We start from the raw sequence: 13,092 nt of genomic DNA, 5'->3' as shown, positions 1-13,092 counted from the left end.
TACTCTAAAATAGCGGAATATTCTGTCGCGTAAAGTGCGTATCACGCGTTCAGCCCGCGATGCTTTCATTACTGGAGAGAAGGTGGAATACATGTTGACCTTCTTTCGTGACAGATACTCCTTGACGGTCTTGTTGTAGAATTCCCCTCCTCTGTCGCAAAAGATGTGTGTAGGCACGTTACCACCCCGAAAAAGTCGCATCATGGCCTTTTTCATTTCGGCGGGGCGTTTCGTCTTTAGCGGGAGGGTGCGCAGAAAACGGGAGAGGGAATCAATCGCCACGAGAATGTAGCGGTAGCCACCGTTGAATCTCTTGTATTTTGAAAAGTCGGCGAGATCCATTTGCCACACGTCGTTGATCTTGAGCGCGATGATGCGTCTCCTATTAAACTTTCTTCTCACCGGATGGTGAAGGGTGTAGGCGTCCAGCTTTCTGAGAATGGCAAGAGCCTTCTTTTCACTCAAGTGATGCGCTTTTCTATAGCTGTCCACGCCCCCCAAACCACCCTCTGGTTTCTCATATCCCTCCATAAGTCGTCCACGCAATTGAGGCTTGCTGCTGCTGCTGCTGCTGAGACTCGCGAGGTTTCGGCAGGGAAATCAGGCGCAATAGTTTCGAGACTTTGAAGAACCAGGAAGGTTTCTTCCCCGTCTTATGTTGTAACAAATAATTAACGAGTTCGTAAACGGAGGAGTGCCTGATGGGCTTGCCCGACACGGAGACACAACCCTCGCGATCCCAGGAAATAACTTTTTTAAATTCTGAGACGACTCTTTCCACTTCCTCTTCGTCAACCTCTGGAGAGAGGAGCGAATAGTCAAAGTCATTTGTAGCGTCGGACGTCTTGTTTTTATTGTCGTAGGGATCGAATCCGTACTGCTTGAGTATGAGGTACAGTGCCTGCAGTATGAGTTTCACTTTGACGTCGTCACTCTCCTTAGAAGAAAGAATATTTCCGCTAGAACTGGTCACTTCAATTCTCTTGGCCATTGTCGAAAAGGTTCAACACGGCGGAAAGCAGGAGAGGAACCACCGACGAAAGAACGCCCTGCCCTCGCTGCTGAGACAGATAGTGCTTCAAACGTTGCGGATTCTTGTGAATCTTTTTGTATGCGAGCCGGCGTAAGAAGCGTTTGTGCTTCTTCAAACGCGCGAACGTATCTGGAGCCAACGACACTTTTCCGTTCAATACATTGAGACAAATTTCTGAGAGGTGTTTCATGTCGGAGGAGGAAGAACGTCTCAAGACGTGGCGACGGCGCGGAGGGGGTAAAGTGGAAAGTACTTTGAGTAAAGTGAGATGAGGACGGAGATTCATTTCGGAGCGTAGATATATTGCCGGTCACCCGGAAAAATATTGCTACGCAACCTGTGGTCCTCGTGCGTATAGTTGTGAAGATCCACGAGTAAATAAGCGTGGGGTGACGACATCGCTTGTTTATATGCGTCCAGAAAATACTCTAATCTTTTTCTACCGAATAGCTGTTGGCCGAAATGTTCCATCTGGTGCACGCTGCGCACGGTGCGCCACAGGACGACGTAACTGGCGTTGTAGGATATAGTTCTAAAATGGCTACTGTTGAAAAAGATGTTTTGTACGAGTAAGAAGATCGACGTGTTGGCGTGGTGAGAACCCCGAATGAAAAGATCGGTCACCTCCTTCAAGGAATTGGCGTCGGTCATATGATCATCGACAATGATGAGCGTGGCCCCAAATTCCCCAAATTCGTCCTGCATGCTCGGCGACGCATATTTCTGCACGTAGAATATTTGCGAGGGAGGCTTGTCCACGGCGTTGTTCAGGTTCCTCAACACGTTCGTTACGAATGTGGATTTACCGCACATGGAGGGGCCACTTAAAATACAACGAAAAGGATGGCGGAAACGAAAAGGTTCGGGGTTAGACATGACGTGTGTGCACACGTTGCGCGAAGAAAAAGAAGAGACTGAGACTCGTAGAGAAATACATCTCTTTTATTTACACGTCGCCGTCGTCCTCTAGGTCCGAACTGCGTTCCCAGTACAGATTATCCAAACTAAAGGTGGACTTTTTTTCTCGTCAGTCTGTCCACAGCTAAGATGCGGTCGAGCGTCTTCATCTTGTCCTGACACATTTCTTGACGTGCTTGCAACCATTCCAGGCGGTGGACTTGAAAAGCTTCCTCCACGATGCCGCGAATAAATTCGCGAAGTTCTTCGTTTTTTGTCTTTTCCTGGCGACGGCGAGAAATGCAGGAGAATAAACCACACATGGTGTTTTCCAAGTATTGATCTGAATGATAACGCGCGGATAGCGCGCTCTCCCTTCATACGGCGCTTCCAAATAAAAAACGTAAAGAAATGGGCGTCAGAACGAAAGCGAATCCACCAGCACCACCACCGTGCTCGAAGCGCATGCGCGAGACGTGAAGGGCGACGAGACCAAAACCGAAACGTCCAACGGCAGACGTGGTGGCGGTGCGAGCGCGCGTGCGCGAGACGTGAAGGGCGACGAGACCAAAACCGAAACGTCCGACGGCAGAGGTGGTGGCGCTGCGAGCGCGCGAGACGTGAAGGGCAACGAGACCAAAACCGAAACGTCCAACGGCAGACGTGGTGGCGCTGCGAGCGCGCGTGCGCGAGACGTGAAGTGCGACGAGACCAAAACCGAAACGTCCGACGGCAGACGTGGTGGCGCTGCGAGCGCGCGCGTGTGACGTATGCTCCGCGGAGAGAGCGCCAGATTCAGTTTTCTGTTTGCCTCTCGTCGGGTGTGGACGTCTGGCGCGTCGCTCGTATAGTGACCGTTGATGTGCTGGTGAACTCTTTAGTCATGTAAAGAAGATGGAGGGCGGTGTGTGTGCACACAGATATGCTTAGATGTCGGTGAGTTGTCGTTTTAATGCTTCTTCTTCTTCTGTTGTCGCGTTTACATACCCCCTAACTGCGATTACTTGTCAGCGTGTATTGGAGTAGTGTATGTTTCTCGATTTACCTTGTTGCGATTAGCAGAAAGTCTTCCCCTTGTTGTTATTATTCTTGTCCGTGCATGCCCAAACATGTTCGCAATTCCCTTGTACGCCATTCTGTCAATGACCCTTGTTGCTATTCTCGTCGGTGCATGCTCGCACATATTTCCGATGGTGAAAATTGTGTGTGTGTGTGTGCCTGTTTTCGCGCGTGTTTTCCCCTCGTTAGCACTTTTCTGTTTTTTTTTCTGCATTCCACGGAAGTCACCATGATGACAGCGGTGCTGCCACCTGACGTGATGCTTTCCGACCTGCCTGGTGTGACGCTTTGCAAATGGCAGCGCCCATGGGCTGATGCTGTTACCGATCCTGGACTGACACATTAATGAATTGAATGTGTATAGTAATGACTTGGATAATTAAATTAGTTTAGAAAGTGTATTTATGCGTATGTGCGCTTCTTTTCGTGTGTTTCATTATAGAAAAATACAACTTAACGATAATTTGATATTTTCCTCCTCTCTCTCACGTTGGGATAAATAGTAATTGAATTTATTAATTGAAAATTATATTCTACGCTCTATTATCGCATTCTTATGCGTGTATGAGCGATTTTAAGTGAAAAAATCGAAAAAAAAAAATTTAAAAAAATTGGGTGGGGGTGGAAATTGCAAAATTGGGGTGGCAGGGGGGTGAGAGAGGAGGAAGGTGTCAAGTTGCTCGTGTTAAGTTGTATTATTCCAATACTACTAACGTGGCCTCTTATTTTGACAGAGTCCCAGCGACAGGTCTTTCGTCAGTTGCAGACTATTCGTCTGATACTACAGCAGCACAGTGACGCCATTCATCACATGACTGAGAACCGCACAGTAGAGAGCTCTACGCCGCAGGGAAGTATCATCAAGAAACCGTTTGAGAGCATTGACGAGTTCAAGGCATTTGATGAGTCCTTGACACCAGAGATGGAGGAGAAACTTGTAAGTGTGATTAGCGTCTGTTTTTCTTTTCTGATTTTATTTCCTAAAGGAATCGGGTGCATATATCAAATTTTATTGTTCTTTTATAATCCTGGTGGTCGCGAGCACCTTAGTAATTTCTGGGTTTAGGTTGAACTTGCTGCATGCAGTTGTTTCTGGGAAGGTGTTAAGTTTTGTTCAGCTTGCTAATCACATTAGGTGCATATTTTGGTGTCCTACGGTTGATAAAGGGTCGTTTCCCCCAATCCTCACGCACAGCATGTCACTGTGGAGAACGTTTGCTAAGGAGACCAGTAGCGTAACCAATGTCACTCTATTTAGTCGCTAGTACGGTGTTACAAACATCACCATAAAGAAGGCTTCGACGGATGCTTTTGTGACATGGCGCGAAGCCGACTTTCCGAGCAGCGATGTTTCAGCTCTTTTTTGTTTCTTTCTTTCTCTTTTTTTGGGGGGGGGGGTGTATATTAGACAAAACTGCATCATGGTCCGTTTCATTGGGGAATAACTGTCAGGCGTAATCGGGTATTACACGAAGGAGTCAGCCCCTGAGTATAATGCATGCTATGCAGACACAATTTCAGTGCTGCCCCTTGGAGATGGAAAATTATTGTATTAGGCAAGCAAATCATTGTCATGTGTTTGACAAATGTGGTGTTTCCACACTGCTGCCACATTGGCTGACTAGAGAATCTATGCAGTTGGTGTTCGCTATGTGCTGCCTTGCAATCACATGTTCTATATTTTCTCTGCAGGTATGCGAGTTAGTTAATACTTCGGCGGGAAGGACATTAACTCAACGACACGCAGGATCCTCAACTATATTATGACTCCCAGTGTAGCAAAGCACTATAGTTGGGTTGGCCATAAGGGCAAAGAAAAGTTTTGCCTTTTAAGGATCTCAAACGCAATTATGTGTGAGTACTAATGTTTAGCTTTTTTATTGAGCCGCATGGCATGAATAATTTTCTCTTGTGCCATAAAAGTGCCATAAATGCCATTCATGCCATTCATGCCATAAATGGCATGAATAATTTTCTCTTGTGCCATAAAAGTGCTAGCCAGTGGAAATCATTATGGAACATGGAATTTTTATTTTATCGTCGGCGGTTTGGGTCATACTTTATCCCTATTTATTTATATTATGGTCGTCATATGCTTCCATCTGCAACTGTCTCCACGAAATCATATAGGTTAACCGATGAACAAATTAGAACGCTGCAATCGAGCTGGCGTACTGTAGAAGAGAAATTTCCTTGCGCTTCAGGAACACACTAGACGATGAGGACGAGCAAAACACAAACAAACAATGAAGCTGGTTTGAGTTTTGTGTCATCCACATCATCCTGCATATTCCTAAAACTAAGGAAAACGTTACCTCTTTCCCTACGTTAAACGGGTTCAGCAGCAAAAATTTATTTGACAAGGAATGCCAACTTTTTATAATGACAGCCACCTTACTAAAACGAAGTGCGGAGGTGTGGTTGTAGCTTTGATACGTATTTGCCTCACGCTTCCCTTGTGCTCAATTTCCAGGTGCAGTCAAGAAGAACAGGAGACTAGGCAAGATCAGCACTTTCGAGGGTGAATGCGTCATACAGTCGTACCTGCGACATGCTAAATAATTCGCCAAACAAGAATATCGGCGCTTTCTTTTCATATTAATTGCACTAGTCGTGTGTCGTTGTCGTCCATGATCAATATATATATATATTGTTGTACCCAAATAAAATGTAAATCACTATATGTGCTCTGTGTCTTTTTTATGCAGGCCTCCAACACCACGTTAACTGCAGATGCTTCCCACAAAGCTCTATATCAGCATGTAAAAGAACGCTCGAAACATGATAAATATGCGTAACTCTATGCAAAATAATAAGAGTATATCAATGTAATTTAAAAGGATATTAACCACCAGTATAAGGGCATTTATGTCTTTGTGGGGCGTTCTTTGGACTTTCCCAGGAATGTTGCAAATGGGACCCACGGGACTTGCGAGCGCCTACCCAGGAATATCCGCAGAATGTACCAGGAATATTTGAACATTCATAAAGGAATGACCTCGGGATATTCATGGGATGTTCTTTGGTTGACTGGGTATAGAGCGTTAACAGACATTCGCTGTTTTTAAAACACTTTGCAACACGGAAGATCATACCAAGGGAGCGCTTTGCTGATGCTACAATACTTGTAACATGCGGTTCCAACCTCAACGCAGAATGCCATAACACTCCGAGATCACGCACTACACATACCCTCTCAATGATGTTCCTACCTACTGAGCAGTCGTGCTTCACAGCGTCTTTCTTTCGCGTTAGGGTAGTCATTTTCGTTTTGCTTGTGTTCAGTCGCAAGCCATTTTTAGTGCACCGATATTCAATAACATTAATGTCGTACAAGAGAGAAACTGATGTTCTGAGGCTGGAACAACATAGAAGGGACAGATACAAACAAAGCCTCAAATTACGTAAGAAATCAACGATGAAACTTGAAAGCCACTGAAAAGGTTAGCCAGCTGTAGCGATCGAACCCACATCCTCTGGATTTCCGGTCCAGGGCTCTACCAATTGACCTAAGCTAACACGCCTCTCCAGCGACTTTCGGGGTGCGTCATCTGAAGGGACGACAAACCAGCCACTCACTCTCACTCACCCTCATTTCAATCTTACATTTTTAGCTCACTCATACACACATTCATACGACGGAAATCGACGCAAGCGGCACCTGTTGAACAATAGAGAAACTGATGTTCTGAGGCTGGAACAACATAGAAGGGACAGATACAAACAAAGCCTCAAATTGCCTAAGAAATCAACGATGAAATCAACGTTCGATCCCTACAGCTGGCTAACCTTTTCAGTGACTTTCAAATTTCATCGTTGATTTCTTAGGCAATTTGAGGCTTTGTTTGTATCTGTCCCTTCCATGTTGTTCCAGCCTCAGAATATCAGTTTCTCTCTTGTTCAACAGGTGCCGCTTGCGTCGATTTCCGTCGTATGAATGTGTGTATGAGTGAGCAAACAATTTAAGAGTGAAAGGAGGGTGAGTGAGAGTGAGTGGCTGGTTTGTCGTCCCTTCAGATGACGCACCCCGAAAGTCGCTGAAGAGGCGTGTTAGCTTAGCTCAATTGGTAGAGCCCTGGACCGGACATCCAGAAGATGTGGGTTCGATCCCTACAGGTGGCTAACCTTTTCAGTGACTTTCAAATTTCATCATTAATGTCGTGTTGTAATGATAGCGCGTCACTGGTCTGCTCGATCTTCCTGTAAACTTTGAGGTCGTCTGCATATTGTTAACACTCTGAATATTTCGCATTACGTGATATGTCGTTGACGAACACGTTGAACAATAAAGGTCCTAAATTTGAACCCCGCGGGACGGCCGAAAATACATTGATAAGGCACATAGGGGTCATTACCAACGCGTACAACATTGGTGCGTACTGCAAGGTAACTCAAAAGCCACTTGACAAGTGCACCATACGCAGGCCATAGGCATATAGCTTTTCTAGCAAAAATTCGTGATTGACGCTGTCAAAAGCCTTACTCATGTCGAATAGTATCGCATCTACCTGTCCACGATTCTCAACAAGAGGAGCACAAACATGCAGAGGTTTGTCTCAACAGATCTCCCCTTGACAAATCCGCGCTGCGCATCAACAATCTTATGCTTCAAGAATGTATGCAAGCTACATAAGTGTCTCAAATATTTTAGATACATTAGATAACAAAGAGATTGGACGATAGCTGTTTTTATCACAACTGTAGCCCGTCTTGCACAGAGGTACAATGACAGCGTATTTCCAGATGTCCGGGAACGTGCATGTGCTTAATGATAACTCGAACAAATATCTCAGAACGGGTGCAAATATGTCAGGGCACCCTTTGAGTATGAAACTTGAGATCTGGTCGTGCCCTGTAGTAAGTTGAGATTTCAGTTCAGATATAGCGCACATGATCTCGTCTACAGTCAAATCACGCACTTTCAAAACGTCTGCATTACACTCGAGTTCAATCGTCAACTGTGTCTTAGCGAGCATGCTAGAAGAGTGAATGGGACCAAATTGGTTAGGAAAAATGCTCGCTACCACGTTAGGATCGCTATGATAGGACCCATCATGTCGCGAAACAATATTATTCTGAGCTGTTTTCGTTAAACGTCAGATATGCCGATTTTGAAGTGCCGCAGAACTGAGCGATATTCGCGCTGTGTGTTCATTACCGAACACTGAATATGTGTGCGAAATATCTTGCTCCAACTGTTCGTAGTTTTTTAGAAAACAGTTTTTTTAGTTCCCACGCCCGGCCGTCAGACCGTCGGCAAACCCTGCGCACGGGCGCACCGACGTCACTGCTCTCGGTTTATCTGTCTTTGGCTTGGCATGGACTCTTGGCTTGGCCGCTTGGCTTCTTTCGTTTCGTCCTCTGTGCATCGTACATAAGCGAACAGCTGTTATGTTGTTGCTAAGCCGCAAACAAAGCATGTGAATATTTTTTTTTGGCACGGCGTCGTTTGGAAAGTGCACCTCCTTGTTCTGACCTTGCCTTTTATGGGCTGGAGCGTGATATGCCACGGCGAAGTTGTCGAAGATGCGACGGTGCTACGCTGTTCATTCATTCATCGGAGCATTCAAGTGTTACCTATTATAAGCTGCCAAAAGACCAACCAGTGCGAAGCTCTTGGCTGACAGTGGTGCCTGCTAATTTCCACTGCAAGGATTTCGCCCACGTATGTTATCATAGGTTACGCGCGACTCCAGAGGCAATTTGGAATCTCGGCACGAAATCGTCTGATGAAAATCTGAGGTGCACGACGCACAACATTTTGAACGTGCCACGGAGGATCAAGGCAAAAAACGAGAGCAAAAAAGGTAAGTCGAGGTTCAGATATAAAAAATAGCAAGCTTAATGAATCGATTGTGCAGCTGTCCTACTGCGCTTACTCTGATATAACCACGATTAACAACACAATAGTATTGATAATCTAACTTCTGAATTATCACAGGTGCACGCTGAAGGCGGAAATGAAGCATGATCTGGCTTGCATCTGGTGCATGAAGAAATTGCTGACACATTAGTTGCCGTCTACCTCCACCAACAGGTATGACAATGTGATGTTATAATTTGAGTATTCACCTATGTTCAACTTTTCATGTGCACTCTCATGCAGACATCTTGACACCACTTTTAAATCTGCCCTCAAAGTTACAACCTTACAACCTGTGCTTTCAGGGTGGAAAACAAAGGTCGCCATTCCGATTAGCTGCTATCTCCCAGTTCAAGCACTTTTGCTGTCTGGACACTGGTTCCTGTGGATGGGGTGTTACAAGCTTCACTGTCTGATATAGAAGGTGCGTTACATTCGCTCAGTTAATTTGTCTTTTGCACAGTTTTGTTACTGTTAGCTGGATTACTGTTGGACATACAATCCTTTGACACACAGAAGTTGATGTCGCCTCTGATAACGTTTTAGAATTTTCAGTGTCATCAACGTCCATTGAGAAAGGTGCCTTTACTATATCTGTGAATCTTTAATTGAAGAATAGCCCAGAATTCATGTTAACATTGTCTACTCTTATTAATTCACTGTCTGTGTTCTGAGCGCTAAGAAAAATGGAAACTATTTATTTGTCACAACTTCACACTGGATGTGGTACAGGCTTGATATGCAAGCTAAAATACCTGGATTCTACAATAACTGTGTTGAACTTGGTGCATTACCGTGGGCAATGCCACATTCACTACATTTTTAGTGGGTCCGGTGCACAAATACTGTGTGCATACTGCATACATACATACTGTTCGATTAGGCAAAAATACCTGAGCAGTGCTGTGTAGTCTTTTTACCCAAAGTCCATACTCTTACTGCAAAGTCACAGTACGTAGAACAGCAATGTGCAGGTATGCTGTGATAGAGATTCACAACAGAAAGAAGACTGTCGAGAGCATCTAAATTTTGATGAGATGAGACTTTCGTGCACAAGGCTGCTCTTGTTAATGTCTAACATGAAGTTACAAAATCCCAGAATATATAAAACTTGTTGTAATGTAGAGAGCGAAGGTTGATACAGACAAAACAATAATTATACAATCATATATAATAAAATAAAAAGGGGGAACTCCCCCCTCAACTCAACTCGACAACTCAATAACTCTACTTATTCTCTACCTTACAACATGTCTTATATATTCTGGAATTTTGTAACTTGATGTTAGACCTCAAGAAGTACAGCCTTCTGTGCAAAAGTCTTCTTTCTGTTGTGCACAATCATTATACAGTAAATACGACTATCCATTTCTTGTCATTAAATGCTTTTTCTTTTTTTTTTCTGCAGTGATGAGCATCCATAAGGACACATGCCAGAAAGGGAGTCTCTTTGGGATGACAAACCCTCATCACCTCATGAGGATACAATGGTTGACGAATGTAGATGGGTAGAAATCCAGCGAACCGGTAGAATGTAGGAAGGGAGTTGCCTCAGGACTTGTATACTAACATCCCACACAACGACGGAATCACAGCCCTCTGCAATACCCTTTCTACAACAAACACCAGAAAAGACACGGAAACCATACTCGCTCTAATGGACTTGGTCCTTAAACTGAACTACTTCGAGTTCAATGGCGAACACTACCTACAAGTACACGGTACAAGTATGGGCACACCTGTTGCACCCACATACGCAAATATCTTCATGGGGTTCTTAGAAAACAAAGTTCTCAGCGCCCTCTCATTGAAACCCACGGTGTACCTTCGATACATCGATGATATACTGATAATATGGGAACACGGGGAACATGAATTTCAAAAGTTCATAGATCTACTGAACACCGCGCATAGCAACATAAAGTTCACATCACAACAGTCAACTCACTTAATTAACTTCCTCGACACCACAATATCACTAGACAACGGCAACCTCATCACAACCCTGTACAAAAAGCCAACTGACAAACAACAATACCTTCACTTCAAGAGTCACCACCCGCGTCACTGTAAGGTTGGAATTCCTAATGGGCAGAGTGTAAGACTACGCAGAATTTGTTCAAACGACACAGATTACGCTGATAAGCTTGACGAACTCTGCAGTACACTTGCCCAAAGGGACTATCCAGACTCCCTCCTAACCGAATTCCGTCGCAAGGCACTCACACTCGATCGAGACGAGGTTCTGGAAAACCGAAAAAATCCTGACGCGTGCCAAATAAGCTTCATCACAAGATATTCCAACGCACTTCCAAACATCAAAGCCATTCTACAGAAGCACGAGCCCCTCCTCCAAAGCAGTGACCGACTTAGCAATATATTCACAAATCCCATACAGGTGACATACCGACGCGCAAAAAACCTGGCAGACTCCTTGGTCAATGCCAAAATCAGCAAAACAAGCACCCCGTACACCGGAACACGACCCTGCAACCTCCCGCGCTGCAAAACATGCAAGCACGTTCAACACGCTAACTCCATCAAAAGCACTGCGAGTAATTACACCCACCCCGTTAACCACGCATTCACATGCACAAGTTCCAATGTGATATACTGCATTGAATGCGGCGACTGCTCTATGCAAAACATTGGTGAAACCGGTCAACAAATGAACAACCGCCTTACCGGACACAGAACCGACACGTCCAACAAACTCCTCAAAGCAGTCGCCGAACACTTTAAGGTTCCTGGTCACAATTTTGATAACATTAAACTATATATTCTAGAAACCGGGTTTAGATCCACACGTGACAGACGTGATAGGGAGTCTTATCTCATATACAAGTTCAACGCTCTTCACCCGTCCGGTATCAACAAATCACACGGCACCCTAGAAACACTTCACAAATAAAATATGCTTTTCCCTTCTACCTCCATTATCATCTGTTATGTTCTGCATGGCCACTGCTTTCTACTTTCTTTATTGCATGCCACAACTTTGCATTACAAATATTAAAAAAAAAAAACCTTTGCTGGTTCTGGAATTTTCCCCACGTAACCACTAACCTCCTTATCTTTCGCTATGCTTGCCAATTCTTGCCTTTTGTCCCGTTTCGTCCACGTATTCGTGAACCTTCCATTTTTCTGTAACCGGTCTGTAGCCTAGATCACTACGTTCACATAATCCCCTCCACACTCTAACAAAGCAGCCATTCACTCCGGCCGTAAAAGCCCGTACGGAACCTTTCTTCCCTCCGGGCTGTTGACCCACAATTCGCATGAACCTTTAAACACGTCACACCTAACCCTTTAAATGCCATGCCAATGATGAGGACGGTGCCCAGAAGAAGAACAGTCTCTGTTCGAAATATCGGCGGCTTCTGTCCTGAGGCAACTCCCTTCCTAATGGTTGACGAATGGTTCTCAAGCACATCGAAACTTCAACAAATAATTCGTGAAAAAGCCAGTCAGTGCTAGCACCAGGAATTGAACGTGGACCGTCCTGCTACCAGTCAGAGATGTTACATTTCAGGCGCTCATTGACTTTTGGTGAATTACTTGTTGACTTTGTCCCAAGGTGGAGCTCGCCACAGCTCATTTGCCTATCTGTTAATGTTGTGACGTGTGTTGCGTTTTTCTCTTTCTGTGTTCCAGACTCAGAACGGTTAATTTGGATCAGGTCAGGTATGTTTCATTTAGACATGGCAAACATAAAGTGGTGTTTCTCAACACAACTTAGCAGTAGCCTTCATGCATTACTGCTGCGGCCATTAAGCGTGAATGGAAAGCTGCTCATTATGCATGATGTAAAACCCCAAGACTAGGGAACACGAAGGGACAGACACAAACACGTCCCTTTGTGTTCCCTAGTCTCGGGGTTTTACATATGCATCATCTTCACCAGCTCGCTTGCTTCCTAGCCATTTTTTCTGCACATTATGTTCACTCTACTTTTATCGTGTGCTATATAATCTTGTTCAAGTTCTGTCAAACGACGTGTAATGCTATAAAAAAATTCAGTACACTGTTTATGTGGGTTGAATGGTAGCGCATGAATGCAGGAAGGAAACTGTCATGTTCTCGCAAGTGTTTACGTATTGTACATTTAACTACTAATTTTATTGGTTAGCTTTCGCCGGCGTATCATGTCAAGCCATGTTATATTAATTTGGAACATGTTCTTTCTAGTAACCAGAGCAGCTGATACGCAGTGAGAACATAGCCCGTGTGTGTTTGTCTT

At 44.6% G+C, this 13,092-nt stretch overlaps 1 long non-coding RNA gene across 1 annotated transcript; it reads left to right on the top strand.

Annotated features, from left to right (window-relative positions):
* The first annotated feature begins 8,885 nt into the window (after nucleotides 1–8,885).
* Nucleotides 8,886–10,346, top strand: LOC135399457 (uncharacterized). Its single transcript, XR_010424277.1, has 3 exons — nucleotides 8,886–9,026; nucleotides 9,158–9,276; nucleotides 10,261–10,346. It is a non-coding gene; the product is annotated as an uncharacterized LOC135399457 (long non-coding RNA).
* The last annotated feature ends 2,746 nt before the right edge of the window (nucleotides 10,347–13,092 follow it).

This window comes from Ornithodoros turicata, chromosome 7 (genome assembly GCF_037126465.1).
Source record: "Ornithodoros turicata isolate Travis chromosome 7, ASM3712646v1, whole genome shotgun sequence".
Lineage (NCBI taxonomy): Eukaryota > Metazoa > Arthropoda > Arachnida > Ixodida > Argasidae > Ornithodoros > Ornithodoros turicata.
Note: the sequence above shows the minus strand (reverse complement) of the source record. Positions and strands in the feature narration are given on the sequence as shown.